Source organism: Condylostylus longicornis, unplaced genomic scaffold (assembly GCF_029603195.1).
Source record: "Condylostylus longicornis isolate FDR11 unplaced genomic scaffold, ASM2960319v2 ptg000040l, whole genome shotgun sequence".
Classification (NCBI taxonomy): domain Eukaryota; kingdom Metazoa; phylum Arthropoda; class Insecta; order Diptera; family Dolichopodidae; genus Condylostylus; species Condylostylus longicornis.
Genome location: NW_026578009.1, coordinates 2,006,933 through 2,027,286, shown reverse-complemented (window position 1 = coordinate 2,027,286; position 20,354 = coordinate 2,006,933). Strand labels below are relative to the sequence as shown.

At 21.6% G+C, this 20,354-nt stretch overlaps 1 protein-coding gene across 4 annotated transcripts in view; it reads left to right on the top strand.

Annotated features, from left to right (window-relative positions):
• Positions 1-2,381: 2,381 nt before the first annotated feature.
• Positions 2,382-20,354, top strand: part of LOC129609863 (acetylcholinesterase-like) — a 171,165-nt gene continuing 153,192 nt past the window's right edge. For 3 of the 4 annotated variants that reach the window (XM_055522014.1, XM_055522016.1, XM_055522013.1), the window contains exon 1: positions 2,382-3,853. The gene's annotated coding sequence lies outside the window, so the exon portion shown is untranslated. The remainder of the gene's footprint in view (positions 3,854-20,354) is intronic. The other variant, XM_055522015.1, reaches the window with a different exon arrangement.

Here is a 20,354-nt window from a genome sequence, read left to right as displayed (position 1 = left end):
AAAAAAAAGGACGATTGAAATAATATGTAAAAATTCTTAAGTATCTAAGCATATTCATATATCTACATATACATATATATGTACATGTATCTAAACTGAACATATATATTTGTAATTACGAATATATATAACATCTATTAATATAACCATATGCGATATATGATAAGTTTTTGCGCAAGGACATAATAATTTATGTAAACATGCAGTGTTTGTTATCTGTATTATCATATGCATACAAATATTATATCTAGCACATAATATAAACATATATATATATATATATATATATATATATAGTTTCTAGATCTAAAAAACATTTTCACAGAAATATTTACAAAAAAAATTTTAATAAGGGATTTTCTTCTACATCTTCTCTATTCAAGCTCCTTTATTTATAAATTCTACTTTGTTTTTTCTTTCGAAACAAAATATGTGTGTATATAAAGTAAAAGTATATTGTATTCAATACATTTATTCGTACATTCACGAATGTTATGTACGAATGTTATGTATATTATGAAAAATAATTTATACATATATTTATACCGTTATTTTGTTATACTGAACTTTAAAAAGCAAAAAACACAGCAACAAAAGGGAATCAAAACTGTAAACGATGTAATAACAAAAAATAATAATAAGAAAATCCAAGCACAACTTTTTATTTATTTATAGTGGGAGAGAGAGAGAGAATTTCCCATTTATAAAGCACAAATTTCCTATAAGATAATTCAATTCAAAATTGATGGAGAAATAAATTGAGAATTTTTAATAAAAATCTAAAAAAAAACCAGTCATATTTTTGAAATCACATAGTATGTACGTATATACATATTTGCAAGGCGCTAATATTATTAAAAATGAGGTTTTAAGAAAAACACTTCACACTAACTCTATAAAATATTGTAAATTTAAAGGAATTTTCTACATACATATAAATATATATTAAGAAATATTACAGTTTATAACTATATTAGTTATCCGAGTTATTTAGATTTTTTTTTTTATTAAAATTGTTCCTAAATATCGGAAACCGAAATCTTATTTTTATTTTCTTCGGCATTTTAAATTTTATTTGTGAAAAGAAAACAAAGAAATTTTTTTTTATTATTTGGTTTTTTTTTTTTTTTTGTTGGGGAAATTTAAAATTTTCTGTAAAAAATATTCTAGGAGGGGAAATTATGAAGAGAAAAATTTTGTAAAAAAAAATCTTTTTGTGCTTTTAAAGTATGTAGGTATAAAAATAAGAGAATAAAAATTATGCTAATTAATGTCATTCTGATCATCTGTTTGTCTATATATTTTCGTAAATTGTTCAAATAAATTTTTTTTACAAAATTTAATTGTAAATTAAAAATATTTCTTATTTTAATAATTTCTTTTTCTAATTCCAATATTATTCAATATTTGAATATTATTCAAAAAAATTTTTTACCTGTTTTTAAGCAATTCAATGTTGTCAAAGTTGAATAGTCCCTAATTGAGTTTACTAGTAATTTAAGTTTCTTATTAATTTTAAGAATAAAAAATAATTATACAAATATTTGCCTTGGGTCATGTTTTTTTACGGAGTACGGGTATGGCGAATATAACTGCGAAAACGGGCAGTATCACAACGAGCCCATCTGGCATATGTGTACCTTATGGTAGCCCCGTTAACTTAACCTTACATTGAGTTCAGGAAATAAAATTCAGGAAATCTTTCATATTTTTTATCAGGGCGAATTTCAAGTAAATTGCCGATATTTTTTGCATTAGTAACTACATAAATGTAATAAAAAGTAATTAAATTTTCATAATCAAATAAATTTCTCTTTTATTTCCGAAGAGAGTATATTGCAAAAATGAGTAATTATTTTTTTTTTCTCGCAAATTATTTTGCACAGACGAATCAAATTGGAAATATTTATAGGAAATTTGCTTTTCTTTAAGAAATTTTGTTTATTATTTCTCTACCAATTTTTCAATTTTACTTTTCTTACTTTCTCTACTTTATATTATTTTTTCTTATAATTATAAACACAATTTTATATATTATAATAACATATATAGGATGCGGCTAGATTTTTTAAATTCATAATATAAATATCCATATATACATATATATTTGGATCTGTATAAGTGACTACATATTTAAAATTTGAAATTTTATATGATATATTCATATATAAATATATATGTTTAAATATACATAAATAAAATGTATGTAGAAATATGTATTTTAATATTTATACATATATAACAATAAAAATTTTATATAAAACCAATATTAACACAAAAAAAGGATATTTTTAACGTCTCACATTTTTCTTCTTGTATTTTTTTTTTTGTTTTTTATGTATTATATTCTATGTATTAAAAAAAATTTCTTTTCGATAGTCCGGTCTTACGTGTGTGTATCCCGGTCTAGCATTTAATCGGGAAACATTGAATAGAGCTGAATGGTTTTTTTCCTTTAAAATTTTCGGACAATTCAATAAATATGCTTTAATTAGTTGAAAAAAAATATTGATATATATATATATATAAAAATAACTTGTTTCTGTGGTACTAAAATTTAACTTAAAAAAATAAAATAATATAATAATAAAAAGTGTACAAGAATTTTATTAAAAATAAATGAAATGTGAAAGAATATAAAAGATAAAAGATTAAAATTTTAAAATTGTGCTATACAAAAAAAAAAAAAGAAAAAAAAGAAACAGAAAACGTTGTTAAATATAAAAATTAAGAAAAAAAAAAACGAAAATCAATAAGTGGATATAAGAAATTAATTAAAAAAATAAAATTATAATGAAAATTTATGAAAATAGTTAAATAAAAAAAAAATTATTAATAAAGTGTCAAATTGATTAAAATTTAATCATTTTTTATTATAATTAAAAATTAATAAAAATTAATATTTGATTGCAATTATATTATTAATTATTAATTAAATTAAATATATACTAAATGTGTATAAGCATGTATATATATAGTTATGTATACAATTAAAAAAATGAATAATATAAATTAAATAAATAAAACAAAACAGAATTTTGAAGGAATCTTAATACAACACATTCAAAGTAAATAAAAAATTTAAAATAAAATTGCATACAACTAGGCGAACAAAAAAAATAATTCTTCTTTAACTTTCATACACACCACAATATTATATTACTTACACTCTAAAACAGCTGTAAAAATAATTTATATTGAGAAAATAAAAATAATGAATGATTAATAATAACAATAATAATAATAATAATAATAATAATAATAATAATAATTATAATAATAATAGTAATAAAACGAAACACTTGTATTTATAAAATAAAATATATAATTCTACATTCAATATTAACATCAAAATATAAATAAAGTTTTAAATATTAAGAATTTATAAGAAATAACTATAAATAAATTAAATAATAAAAAAAAATAATAAATTAAATTTAAATTTAAAATAATAAAATAAACGAAATTTAAAGAAATTAATTTGTAAACAAAGTGTATGTATATTGTTACCAAATATTTTAAATTTAAATCAAAACAAAAAGAAAACCATTTTTTAATATTATGCCTATACTTATTTTAAAAGTGTAAAAAAGAAAAATAATACAGAAGAAATAAAAAGAAAAGAAAAATTATATATATTGCTATATATAACGAAATATTCGAAAAAATTTGATATATATATAAAAAAAAAGAAATTTATTTCTATAATTTTAATAAAATCATAAAATCTTAAACGAGAAAACTTGGAGAATTGGAGATTTGGGAAAAAATAAATAAAATTTTTGATTTTCCTATTATTATGAAAAAATTTAATTATAAATATAGGTGATTTCTATTTCATATATACAGACACGTATGTACATTTTTTATAACATAATATTTATACATTATTTATAACAAATTTTTTAATTAATTTCAATAATAATATGATTTAAAATTTTAAATTTTTACAAAATAATTATATTTAATTAAAATAATTTATTATAATCAATTAAATATATTAATTTTATTCTATATTATTTATTATATTTATTATATGTATTTTTATAATTATTATTATTGTTTTGTTATGACAAAATAATTTTTACAGGTGTGACAATTTTTTTTCAATTTGTTATACATAAACATATATATATATATATAATATTTAATATTTTTGAAGTTTAATTTGTCATATTATAAATTATATTATAAGATATTCTAGCAATACTATTAAATACAATATACATATAAATATGTTATACACATATATTCTAATATATTTCACTAAACTTAGTATATTCTATTTTTATAGATATACATATAATAATGTTATATTTGAATTCATAATAATATAATCAAATATAACAAAAATTTATCTATTAGAAAACATATAACAAAATAATATGTAAATATAACAATACAATATGATTATATTAATTGATATATTATAATAAATATATATAATATATAATATATTATTCTGACAAATACTGATACGTTAGTTTTTTTATGTACCAAAAAAACAAAAACAAAAAAAAACAAAATATATGAGATTAAATATTATTTTCTTATACTATAATATATATATATATATATATGTATAGCACAAATATAACATATATGTTAACTTATATATGTATGTATATATATATATATATGTATTTATCTACATACATTATACAATATAATTTTGAAGTCTTATATTATATAAGAATAAAATATTTTTATTATAAGATGATTCCATATATAATAATACATGATATATATAGTATATATAATATTTATATACATATATAATATGTATAAAAAAGTATTATATTAAAATATATTTATATAATAATATTATGCATTAACGTATTATTTATATTTGTATATTTTATTATATTATTTCTTGTATATATATATATATATATATATATATATATATATATTATATATATATATATATAGTATATTTTAAGTATATAAAATTCTAATACATAAAGAATATTCGTTTTTTTTTTTTTCTTCACAGAAATCTCTTATAAGTATTAATATTTTGGATAAAGTAAATTGAAAAAGTTTTTAAATTAAAATAGTATTTATTATTATATTATTATTACTACATTATGTATTTTTACATACATATATAATTTTATTAGGAAAAATATATAAAAATATACGATATATACAGATACAAGTGCCTATATACAAATTTGAATAATATGGTATATAAAGCGTTTGAATTTTAAAATATTATAGACGAGAAAAAATTTTATCATATTAGAGAAAAAATTAATGAATTTAATATATATATATAAATCGTTTATGTATTTTCTAATAAATCTTTAAGAATAAACCGAAAATTTAAATAAAGTACATTGTAATATATGAAAATATAAAATTGAAAAATAATTTAAATGGTGGGAAAGATTTGTTTTTTTTTTTGAAACAAAATATTTTGGTATAACAGCAAAACAGATTGATGACGTAGAAATTACTCGTAAAGCAGAAAATTGATTAAAAATTTTCCTTTAAATTTAATTATTATATATAGTTAAAATTTAAGTAAAATTATTTTGTTAAAGGTAACAAATTTAATTTTATTAGATATATACGTGACACTAAATAAAAAATATTCTTTTGATTATAAATAAATGTTCATTGTTTTCCTTTGAAGATGAAGTTGTTATTTAAAAATATTGCTGAAATATGTTCATTAATTTCATTATATAATCGGGCAATATAAATTTTCTCTGTTACTTTGCCTAACACAAACCTGCCTAAATAAAAACGGAGCTAGTAAAAATCAACATGACTGCATTCATTTATTTTGTGGCTTCGGTGATATGCACAAATCCATAATTCAGTTTTCCGACATCATTAAAATCTGTTAATTTTAAAATCTATTAATTTATAATTTTATTATTAACATTTGTATTATCTTATATCACAGGTCAGTTGAACGAATAAAATGAGAAAGGTGATTTTGAAATATTGAATATACTTATTTAATCACACACTTATTTTTTTTATAAAAGAACACACTCATAGTTTTTCTTGAGCAACAAATTATTTTTCGATAAACTTAATCTCTTATTTGACTCAAATTTTAAGATTAATAATATTTTTATTGCAAATTAAAATTATTGCAAAATTAAATACGAATTTCAAAAATTTAAAACTTTTAAACCATAATAATTTTCAGATCAAATATACTTGAAACTACTAAAATTGAATTATTTAGGTCTAATGTAATATACCGAATGTTTACTTCATAAGAGTTTTCAAAATTCAGAAACCCATATTAATTTGTATTTTTTGTTTGATATTTTTTTTGAGAACTTATAATTTGTTATTTATTTATTGTTTAGCTAAAACAAATTTACAAAATAACTATTTATTACTACTTATACTAAAATATTAAAATTTTGAAATTCAAATTACAAAATACTTAAACTAAATAAACTTGACTACCTGACAAAGATTACAAAAAAAGTAAGACAAACTTATGGTAAGATAGAAAAAACCTTTTTTCAGTTGTACTTTTCGCTACATATCAATAATATTCTTATTATCGTATTTTACATATATCGTCCGATGAATGCCCGCATTAAATGCTTATATTTTCTGACCTAAAGTGGGGACTGGTATTTAAGCTAGAATCAACGATTATTTTAATTCTTGTGGCATCAATTATACATTTTTTACTTGAATAACGAACAAAATACCTGCAACAAGTTTTCTAGATCCCAGAGTATTCAAGCTCAATAGTTTAATTCGGTTCCTGTAAAATGGCAAATTTAAACGATCATGCCAGTTTAGATCATGTAATGTAAATCTAATAAAGTTTTTCTGAGCTGGCTCAATACTCTTTAGATGCACAAAATAAAAGGATGCCCAAAATTTGGCTTGCATATTCCAGTTTTAAACAGATCAATGACACATACAAAAATTTCAAAATATATGAAACATTGAATTTCTTATCCCGCCTTTTGACAAAAGTGAGCATTGAGTTGGCTTTAATAATTACTGAATTCAAATGAGCACCAAAATTCAATTTTACATCAAAGATTACGGCTAGATCTTTAACAAAGTCAAATATTCCTATAATAAGCTCAGAGTTAATAAAATAATTTTTGAATCTAAATAAATATTAATATTCAATAATAATTAATCCGTGATAGTTTATACTCATACCCCTCTTAATTTACATTAAACAAAATATTTTATTCTGTTGTACTGGCTATGATTTTCTTTGTGCCGTACCTCATATTTCAATTGAATTTTTTTTATCGTCATTTTCCAATTATTTTCATTCTTTAAATTATTCAATTTGTCCCTATTCATGTTAAATTTATAGTGACAATTCGCAATGAAAAAAAAAATTCAATTTGATTTTACCAGAAGCTACTACCATTTTTTCTTTATTTTATAAAAATATTTAATTTTCATAAAATATTTTGTAATTCATTTGATTATTCTACATTAAAATTTAATGATTTTGTAACTATAAAATAAGTTTTAAATTAATTTCAAAGGTTTTTTTCTTTTTTGTTTTGGTTTTTGGAGCAATAATTAATTATTCCGATTTGAAATTTAATATTACAAAAAAAAACAACAACTAAATGATAAATAAATGAGTTCAGTTATAAATATTTAATCGGATTGTTGGGGGGGAAAAATTGTTTAATTTATTAACCCATACATTATGAAAGAACCACATCAATTTGAAAGCAATTCATAAAAAAATTAAAATAAAAAATATGAGATAATTGAACTAGATTAAATTTTCTAATTATAATCTAAAAGAAAAAATTTGCAATAAAATTCGAAATTTAAAAAAAAAAAATTTTATAAATTTCGAAATACAAAATTGTTATTGTTGTAGAATTGAATTAAAATAATTTTTATTTTAATTGATAGAGTCAACAAATAACTGGCAACATTCTGTATTTTTTGTAACATAGTAAACTATTCTTACAAGTTAAATGAAACAGTGTAGTAGCGAAAAAGTCCTGTCTTTCCTACATTTATTTCAAATTTTAAAAGAAGCTATAATGTCCCTTTAATTAATATATATAAATGTAATATATAACTGTAGATTTGGTTTAGTCACAATAGTGACTCGTTTTTTAGGATCCGATTTCTTTAAAAAGAGCTAGTTTAAAATACTGCTATAATATACTTCATTTACTTAGATGAAAATTTTTAATTTAAATCTCTGGAAAAGACTCTAATATATCCAAAAAAAATTTTAATTATTTTAATTATTTATGACGTGATCAGAGGTGTTTCAAAAAATTTTAACAAAATTTATAAATTAATTTTTTATAAATAATGAAAAGTTCGAAAATAACACGTTGTAATTATATATAGTTCGAAAATAGCATGTTCAGACCACTGGTGGGTGAATCCAAAAGCAAAATATCCAAAATAATCGGTTCATATCCAAAATAAATTCAAATAAGTATACATAATATATAAAAAATTTTTTTTAAATTATTCACCTCTTACCTATTTAAATGAGTACACACGGACTAACTTAATGGTAGCTCCTTATGGTATATGTACTTGCTAAAATATGAAAAAGGTGCCTTTATGTTGAAAATTCGGTGTTAGAAATTTTATATGAAAACAATACCTTTCTTATTTTATTCAATATAAATTTATATTTAACAAAAAGTTTTTTTTTATAAAAAGAGAAAATTAAATTAAATTTCAGGATTCAAAATAAAATTCGAAACCCACAATGTCTACTTTATTGCTTTGTTCGTTTACGTTGTACATATAAAGCTAAAAAAAAGTTTAAAAGCCAAAATTTAAAACAAAAAGTTCAATATAACTTTTTAAAAATCAAGTGTTAGAAAATTAGTTCTTTAGTTACGTGCTCTATAACTTTCTGTGGTGAAATAAGCAGGTTTTAGTGAAAACATTACTTTTTTTAGTGCCAAAGTATACCTCTAGCATTCTTGCCACCACACTATTTTTCTAAACAATAATCCGAATTTAAGAGCTCATTTTAATATGAAATAATATTTTTCACATGATTTACTGTTTAAATCCGATATTACTGCATAAATGCGAAATTTCAATGCAAATCAAGGAAAGTAAATTTATAAGTAATTTGCACAGATTTAAAATCTTATTCATACTATTGTTCACTGACATAATACTAGTATTTTAAAAAGTTGTTTTCCCAATATTTTTAGTGTCGTGTTGATTTATTTAAAAATCAATATAAGAAAGACAGGACATTTTCGCTACTACTTTAACTTAAAATTTTAATATAACTTAAATACTCCAAATGAAAATCCAAAATTTTTATCAATAATTTGAATTAACACTTGTCCTGGAAAATGAACTTTATGAATACAACGCTGAATTCGCCTATATTTATGCAATTTTTTCATAAATTTTATTTTTAAAAAATATACTCGAAATTCGAAAATATTTTCTTTTCTATCAATAAAATCTTACTGTAGCATCTTATATTATTAAGTTTCTTATATTATTGTTAAATATAGCTATACATTTTTTGTTGTATAGCTAATAATTTCAATTTAATAATTTGATTTTGAGATCCACCTGTTTCTTATATAAATAATAAATACCGAAATGATAAAGGTTAAAAAAAACATTTATCATATTTTATCATTATTAAACTAAAGAGATTTTCAAATCAAGTGTATAAGAAAAGATTAAATAACCTACACAAATAATACGATATTATATTATGTATAAAATAATGGTGTGTATAGTTGACAATAATGTAGAAATAAAGTAAAAACATAAAATTTTTATTATACGTATTGGTAATCAATAAAAAAATAATGAATAAAAAATTAGAATGCTCATTTAAGAGATTTGGAGAAAAAAAATCTGCCTACATATTTCGTAAATGTCAAGAAGTTTGCCTTTGTTTTTCTTTTATTCTACATGTAAGTTATAATTAATTTTTAAGGAACAAAGCTTCTCAATAATTTTTATGAGAGATTTTCCAGCCAAACTATAAGTTGAAAATAAAAGAAAGTATGTAAATTTTAAAGAAAATTTGAAATGATTGAAAAATAATTTAGAGAATACATTCTTCCTTTTTATCACATTCAATTTAATGTTAATTTCAATAAATGTAAATGAAACGTTAAACGTTATAGAATTTTCACAAAAAATATTTTTACTTCTTATAAGCGCAATTTGAAACCGACTTCAAGCAAATTTCAAATTCATATAAATGCTACTCGATTTGAAATTTTGGATCCGATAAAAATATTCGCTTCATCCGAAAATCAATTGAATATACGGGTGTTTGAAAGATTGAAAATCACGTATTAATAAAGCACATTTTCATATGCTTGTTAGTTAATGTCAAACTCAAGTCGATTTCAAGTCGATATTATTTCAATCTGTATAGTATATCACAGATTGAAATTTCAAGTCAAGTACTCGATCCAACATATTATAAACAAAATTTTAACACTTCAAATTACTAATTATTGAAAAAATTAAGATATCATTAACGAATGTTTTCGAATATCCAGTTACTCAAATCGTAAATATTGTTATAAATTTATAAACAAAATTCCTGCAAAATATTCTAAAGGTGAAGAAATAAAAATAACATTATAATATTTTGTGAATTACAGCCGAACCCGTTCAATATCATTATTGTATTTCTCAATAGTTGGTATTAACTGCATTGAAATATTATTTTTGTCACAGAACTAGGCATTGAGACAATTTATTTCTTAAAGGAATCAGCTATATTTTACAAAATTAAAAATCAAAAATTTCTTATTTAAGCGTACTTTGAACTCAACTGAAAAGAAATACAAAAGTAATTCGTCATATCAAAAATGCCAATGAGAAAAGTGTTGCCAACATGAACTTTATACAATCAAATAAAATAAATGATAATTACTTAATAGTCAAGAAATTTCAAATTTTTATTAAATTTCATTTAAATTAGATCTTCTTAATTACAATATTCTTATTTATTTTAAATATCTTTAGTAGGTATAGGTATTCATTAGGATTATTTTGGCAATTAATGCAATTTAAGGGTATAACATTTTGCTAGTATGATGCCTTATGATATTTTTAATTGATATTCGCGGGTATTTATAAGATGTTTACTTTTTTCACCTTTATTATTTTATTTTATTTAAAAAGAATTTTCACACTAAATAGAAAACACGATATTAAATTTTATAACACCTTCTTTTTTGTTTTTTTTTTTTATAATTATTATTATAATTTAATATTAAAATTTTTTTATTATTCAATAATATTTCATGTTTTTCATATTACATACAAGGAATACAAAATTCATTTTCATATATAAGGTTTAGTTTTTTTTTTCTCTATTATTTTTCTTAAAATTATTTAATTTTTTCAGTGTTCAAACATATATACATATATACCTACCTGCATGTATGTAAAATATATATTTTCTCATCATATTATTATTATTACTATTTACTATTAGTACTTGAATATTTATTTTATATATATATATATATTATTATTTAATTTATTATTAGTAAAGTAAAATTCAAATACAATATATTTTTTTTGTAGGGAACTTATGTACATACATATAAATTTTATACATAACATATTATATACACATAATATTATAAATATTTAGATGAATATTTTATACAGATATAGAAAATATTATAAAAGGAAATACAAAAGTATAAGTTAATATTATACGGTATTAAATAATAATAAAAGGAAAAATACCGCAGGACATGTTTATCGCATCAAAATAGCAAATAGAGAAAAGAAAAAACGTAGTAAAGAAATAAGTACAGGACAAAACAATATATATACATATATGTAGGTATGTATGTAACATATATATATATATATATATATATATATATATATATATATGTGCGAATAATAATAATATTTTACTAATACAATTTTAACATAATATTATTTCATATGTATTACATACATGCATACATATACACACAAAATTACAATAATAAAAGAAAATTTTACATTTGTATATAAAATATACATGTACAAATACAAATGATGCCATTGCTGTAAAAAAATTTCTTTTTACTTACATACATACTTATATGATTTCTTTATATTCAAGTTTTTCTCTCTTTTTTTTTTCTTATATACATTACATTATATTTACCTGTCCAAATAATTTAACAATACTTTTATATAATTACAAATATTTTTTACATAATATATAATTTTGATTGATATACATATATATACATATAGACCTTATATATATAATATAAACCTGTCTACCTTTATATATCGTAGAATTGAAATATAAGAAGAAAGTTGTAAAGACTATTGTAGTAAAATTAAGATTTTTACATTTTATATTTTGCATAAATCGTTCGAAAAGGATAAAGGGAAATACGTGATTAAGTTTTTGTAATTTTTTTTTTTTCTTTGCTTGCACCTGATATAAAACATTTTAAGTGTAAGGATTTTTTATCCTTTTATGTCGTCAAATTTCATTTGATTGTGTTATTTTTTTTTTTCTTATATCATATTTCTATTCTATTCTGGTGTTCTCGTTCTCATTTTAATTTCGTTGTTGAACAATGCTGTCATAATATAAAATTCGTGGTATGGCCTACTTTGGTTTTTAAAAAAATTTTTTTTATTTTATTTTACGTTATTTTGTTTTCATACCATTTATTTCCACAAATTGAAGTTTTTATGATTGAAAACTTTAGATATCAAAGTTTAACACAAAAAAAAAACAAAAATCCTAGAAACTTAGTGACCTAAAAAAAGAGTTTCTACTTCTCTTCTTTTGTATAATATGCTACTGTCGTTTGAGTTCTTTAAGCATTTATAGTATCATAATATTCTTCTTGCGCTAACAAATTTGTTAATTAGGATAACTGTATGATGATGATAGTATGTATTATATGTATAGTGTTGTTCTTAAAACAATTCTGCGGTCAAGTATTATATAATATTATGGCCTATATATAGAATTTCTAATTAAGTTCTTGAGTTTCACACAATATGTATAGTTATAATGTATTCAATTATAGATCAGTGATTTAGAATAATATAACAAATTATTGAATATAACAATTTAAATGAAAATAAATTGATTACATACTATACAGAGTGTTTCGTATTAAACTGCACTGCTATTCATCATTCTATAGGCTGTCATGAGTACACAAATGAAATCATATGACTTTAAAATTTGAAAAATTTGAAATTTTAACTTTTAATTTTTAAAAAATGTTAATTTTGTAGATGAAGTAAAATTGGAGCTTTCTCTGATTTTGGCACAGTTGACTACTTTATCTACTGATTTCTATCTGTTCTATGGTTTAGTATAGTTATTGAGAAAAATACTGTACTGCAAATGTTATTTTATATCAAATTTCAAGAAAACTTCAATGACTTAAAAAAATAGACATATAACAGTTTAAGCATGTGTCTCTCTTCTGTTATGTAAATATTCCATTTAACAGACGAATTTCCCTCACTTTAACTGAATTTTCATATTTTTTTCATAATATTCATATATAAAGAGGAAACGTTAACAAATAGGAATCTAAACTAAAAAAAAAAACTTGTTAAAAAATTAAAATATTTAGAAAATTAATAAGAAAACCCAAGAAGAAAAAGTTTTAACTATTGAAAAACAGTAATATAAAAAATTATCGTATAATTTTTTTTCCGCTTTATTTTGAATATTTAAAATTGTAGGGGAATTTTGTATGAAAAACATAAAAAAAATTACAGATAAAAATTTTAAAAATTCTTAGTAAAAAGAAAAATATTAGTTTTGAGAAATGGAAAAAAAAACTTTTAGGAAAATTAACGTATAAGAAGAAAATTCACCAAAAGTAAACTATTTAAAAGATTAAGATAAAAAGTTTTAATAAAAAGATGAAACCTAAAACAGAAATAATAAAATAAAATATGAATGAAATATAAAAGAGATTTGGATCAAAAAGACGGTTTGTAAGAGAGCACTTTTGCCTTAAACAAATGAAATTTTTCTTTTTTAACGAATAATATAGAAAACTAAAAAAATTGCATATCTTCAGGATGAAAATGAAAGTTTGTTTAAAAAAAAACATTTCACCCAATTGGTGGAAATGCACGGTTAATTTTTTGCTTTTAAAGAAAATTTGGAGAAGGTTGCAGTTTCCGAAAAACAAGAACCCGAAAATTAAAATTTTACTAATTTTATCTTAAATATTATAGGCGATATATTAAAAGCAGGACACCAAAATAAGATCTTGAGATCTACAGTATTAAAATGCGTCTCCTCTCAATATCCGGAAGTCCAAACAAAATAATTTTTACACAAGACACATAAGTACAAAAAAAAAATTTTCGAAGTCCTCTTATGTATCGAAAAACTGATATTTCAATTCTTAAATAAATATGTATAACATAACCTAACAAAATATGCGTTTTGGCTTCAACTATCAGCCAAAAGTTAAATTTTGATTGGGTGAAAATCACAAAGAGTCCCACCTTCCGGACATTGCAATGAAACGCACCTTAATACTTTATTAAACTTGCGGTGCCTACTGTACTAAGACAAAATCATGTTAAATTTTGAAACTATATAGGAAAAACATTCAATGGTTCAATTCAACAGTCATTTTATGCAGCTGAGAGAAAGAAGAAGCACGTCTCCACTTTTTTGTATTCCTAAAATTCAAAAAATGTTCCTAATTTCGATACAATAAATGGCATTTTGACGGCTTTACAACATCATAACTTTTAAAAGGGGCAAGGGGGAGTGAATATAAATTTTCTTTTAGATGAATGAAAAATCTGAAAATGTATAAAATTTCGGCTTTTTGAATCTAAAAGATTCTTAGAAATTTTGTAAAGAGAACAAATAGACGAATGGACAAACATCTCGTTTACAAACAAACAATGTGAAACTAATAAGAATTTTTTTCGGATTTTATTGGAGAAATGGTAAAAAAAACGGAAGAAAATAAATATGAAAAATTTGTTTTTGCTTAGTAGAAAAAGAAAAACTTTTTTTTTTTTCAAATAAGCAAACAAAGCGTAAAAATATTATTTGAGAAATTTTCTTATCATAATAAAAATTAAATTTTTCGTTCTTCGTTTTTTAAGTCTTTTTATTTTACAGAAGAAATTTATTTATAATATTCGGCTTTATTGCGCAGATATCTACTATCGCATATAACAAATAGACGCAATTTGAATTGTTTGCCTTCAACTCAAATAAAAGCTTATAAGCTTTTCTTATAGTTGCTTTAGTGAAATTTCAAAAGTTAATTTATTTAGAGTTAGATTAAATTCAAAAGCCATGTATATCAGTAAAGTTATTGGAATTATTTAGTTTATTCAGAATTTCTTGAAGTAAATCCCTCGCGTTACATACTCATATATATTGGAAAAGACCTCTACAGCACAATAGTTCGAAAATATTGAAAATTTTTATAATTAAACCCTTAATCAAGAAATAAAAAATTCAAAAAATTTCTTTATTTTTGAAAAATTTATTAAATTCTCCCTTTGACTTTTTGTATAACAAATTTGTTCCCGTTTATATCACAATTTTCTGCATGTTATAAACTTTATCCAATTCAAGTTAATTTGCCTATGCTGGGCTCAAATACTTTGTTTAAATTGGGTTGACTGTACAAGGATTTTAACTAAAAAAAAATTTTTTTTTTATCATTCTAAATTTATTATGATTTAAATTTATTTTTTTAACTTTTTGCATCTTTTAACAATAATTTTAATTTTTGTTTATTTGCATATGAAATTTTTGTTTGAAACAAAATAAAAAATTATTTTTTTTTTTTTCATCCTGGAATTTCATTGTTGTTATATTATTTGAATTGTTTTCCAGGTTTTTCCATGAAGGGCTATTATATCTTTAGAGATAAATTATAATTATAGGAGTCTTCTGTACAATATAGTACAGTATAGAGTCCTATACAGGGTACACGAAATTTGTGTTTAAATAAATTATTTTAGTTTCAGTGTTATTAGATGAAAAAGAAGAAGTTTTTTTTCATTTTTGAGTAGAATCTTGAACAATTTAATTGAAAAATTGATTTCAGTATTTTATCCTAAAAATAGTCTACAAAAATTTTAGTTGACTGAATTTAAATTTATATTACAAAATCAGTTGACTTTCAGTTCTAGAGTTGAAAATTCCTGGGCCATAACAAAAATAGATAACATTAATAACAACTTTCATAATAATTATAAGCTTAATATCCAAAACCCTACATAAACGGTAGGGTTAATTATAATAGTAAGGGTTAATTATAATATAGTAGAATTGTCTAGTAAGTCTTTGACAATTCAAAATTATACAAAAAAAAAATTTTTTTTTTGTATTTTGGAATCTTTTCTCAATATTTTCTTCTATTTTTCCAATATTAAAGCAACCCTGTAAATTATAAATTTTCTTATTAATTTCATTCCTAAATTCTTTTGAGAATTTATGTTATTTTAAATAAAACCATGAAAATTTTCATGTACGGAAGTAGAACAATGAAACAAAAAATGAAAAAGGAATTGAATAAAACAAATTTAACAGCTCCTGAATGCCTGAATAAAAAATAATAATTTTTTACCAAGCCATTATTAAAAGAGATTTCTTCAAGTTTTCTAAAAAATTAAAACCAAATTTAACTTGCTTTTAATTTTCACTTCAAAATCAAAAAAATTTAAGATCAAATTTTTATTCAGATTTCATCGATTCTTGTTTTACATTGATTATTTGATGATTTCGTAAAATAATTACAATTGATCGTAATGAACTGACGTCAAGTTTAAGAAAATGAGCTTTTATTTCGTACATGTTAAAATTTCGTACATGATGAATATTAAGGTCTATTAAGCAGTTTAATAATTTTTTTTTCACTTTTGAAATGTTTTCTTACATTTTTCTGTACTCGTTTAAATCTGGTACCAAATAGGTCCAGTTATTTATCCGATATTTCTTTAGTATTTTATCTTTTGCAATAAAAATATTTTTTGATTGTAGAATCCGAAAGAAATATAACCAGGGTAAAATTTCATCCCGCAATATTAATATTAATTTGTAACGGCAACAAGGGTTTACTTACAAATATAAAAGTTTGGTATAAAAAATTTAAGAAAATTAAAACGTGAATTTTCAATGTTGTTCTTAAATTTCATTTTATCTTCAATATAAATTTCAAAAGAATGTCCTCTTCTTACATTTGTGAGTTAACAAGAAGGTATCATAAATTCTTCGACTACGTCTGTATATCAACGATATCTATACAGCATATAAGTATGGAATGTGGAAAATTAAAAGTAATTTTTAATATTCCATTGTCCTTCTAATATTTTATTTCTGTTTAATGACAAAATACATACTTTTTTTTTGTAATAAAACCAATTAGTAAAATAAAATGTGATTGAACGTCTATCCTGTGCCTTGATATGGAAGTGCTTACGCTATATCGTACCTTATACTCGTATACTTCAAAATATTATTTAACCTCTTATTAATGTTTTATTTATTATACGATATCTATATAAATGTGCGTGTTATTTTCCTATTTTATTGTTATTTGCTTTTTGGTTCTTGTCAATTAAACTGAACAAGAATAACAAGCCAACAAAAAAAAAATGTGAACTTTGCAACAGCATATACCCAAAGTTAATGGCCAAAGCAAGATTAATGTTTACTTTTCATGAAAAACTATAGATGTATATAACATGTGGATATGGGAAAAATAAAATCACATATTCATTAGATTGAAAGGTTCTCTGAATGTGGAAAGAAGAATAACGTAAAGCAATATGTGAGAACCGTATTGAATTAGAATTATAAATTATATATAAAAATTGTACAGAATTTTGCAAAATTTTAGAAACATAAAATTATAAACTTGATCCTAAGATTACATAGCTGACCTGTGATATGAAAAATATGTAGCATTAAGTTGTAGAAGAAGTTGCAGCGAATTGAATAATGAAACTTTCTCTACCCCCCCCAAATGGGACACGAGCATTGTTTTTTTTGAAAAACTACATCAGCACCGGGAGCTTTAACATCAGTTTTGGACCACCCTATATATTTAATGCTTTATTATAGTACGGATACACAAAAAAATGCTATTTAATTTACATTCTTTAAAAAATTATTCAATTTCTAACTATTGATCTTAAACTTTTTCTATATAGGGTAATTTTGTTAAGTGTTAACCCCACCCTATTGTGGTCAAATGCGTATTTAAGAAGGAAACGGTAATGATAGGAAAAGTGAATGCTTTAAATGAATTTTAATATAATATTTTCAAATTACTTATCAACAATGTTATCTGTGCTCTATATTGTACTCCAATATAAAATTTATTATAAATTTTCTAATACAAACAGTAATTAAATATTTCTTATGAGCCATGAGCAAACGAATTTACTTTTAGACCGAATTTCATATTGTTCGGTAAATACCAAATATTGGATAATCATGCCAAATTTGAGATTGTGATAAATTCTCGAATTTAGTGAAATTTGACAAATTTTAAGAGACAATTACTTAATTCAGTCTAATTCAAAAACAATATTAAAATATTTTCATACTTAATATTTTCAAATTTAAGTTCAATAATTAATGAACACTCTATATGTCTCCGAATGCAAATACATATTTACTTTCAAATACATATATACATATTTTCGCATACAATATATTCAAAATATTCTATCGCTAATATAGAAGCGAGACATTAAATTCCCAAAACTATAAAAAAAAAAAAATATAAAAAAATAAAACCAAATAAAATCGCATACTTTGTATACACTTTAGCGGGTTATAATTAGCCCATAAAAGGCATTTAAGTGGTGGTTTTTTTCATGTTATATTACTCTTAATGTTACATTCTCTGTGTCATATGCTTGAATTTATTTAACATACATACATATATGTATACAATATTATATTTTGGTTTACCCAATACACTTTTGTCTTTTGCACTCTATAGAGAAATCATAATAAATATTTTATTTCTCTGATCAATTTGTACACAAGTATATCTATATTATATTTTTATATAGAAGGCTAAATACGGTGTATATATATATACACACAAATGAATATAAAGAAAAATAAAATTTGAATTTTGTATTTATGAAAGAAGGATAATTAAAACTGAAATTTTATTTTTCGAAAAACATTAAAAGTGAAATGAATAAAATATGTTAATAATAAAATAAGAAACAAAAAAATAAAAAGGAAATATTTGGGAAAAAAATTTTGAGAAATTCAAGGAAACTTTTGTTTTTTCTTAAAAATAAAAATGAAAATGTAGAACAGCAGATATGCCCGCCTGCCTTACAATTTAATGATAAATGGCACAAAATTAAAAATAAAAATTTTTCGTTGTGCAATGCATTTTAAAACCTTAAAGAGAATTTTAATTCACAAGCACTCTAATTTGTGTCTTTTTATGAATTATTCCTGTATTTTTAAATTGAAAATTTTCAACGTTAGCAATAAGATTTTCAGTTTAAGAAGTTTTTCTAAATTCGCCTTACAGAGTGGAACTGATAGAGCACTATAAATTCAAAAGAACGTTCCAAAATAATAAATTGAATTTATTGCGATCAGAAATTTGCTCAGAATACGCTGTTATTTATTCCATTATAATGCTACATAAAATAATTGCAACGTGAAAAATAAACATAAAGAAAGTTCATATTTAAACTCTTACAATTTTGATGTTAAATTTTCAAAGATTACTATTTTTCCCAATTAAGAAAAATATTCAAAATAACATGAATTGCATGAAAGTGATGAACAAATTCGATTTTATAAGCATTCCATAAATTTGATCATTATACACCTTAAATATTATGGATTTTCTGAAATTTCATTAAATTGGTACTGAAAGTTGTAATTAACAGTTTTCATAGAAAAAAAAAACCTATTGTTATGTTTAAATAATAACGTTGCAGATTTGATGTGGCAACTACCATTGGAACCCATGCTATTTCAATTAAACTTTTTATGAAAAATTTACCGAAAAATTTTCTAAAACATGATCGTAAATTTTTATTAAAAATGACAATAACAAAATAATTTCTTAATTAATTTTTCCCAACTGTATAATAGGAGCACTTTTCCCTTTAAAAAAGAACCTGCTTGAAAAAAATTTAAGTTCTTAATAATATAACAGATTTATTTTGTCATAAAATAAAACATTGCATACTTTTAGGGCACAAGAACCAAATAGAAGGAGCATATAGACATAATGATCCGATTCGATAGTTAATTAAGTGCTTTAAGATAAATAATTGTATTTTTTCCATGAAAAGACATTTACCGTCTTCATAGGTATATGATTTAGAACTAGATAGGCACAGCAATAGGCAGACGGATAGAATAT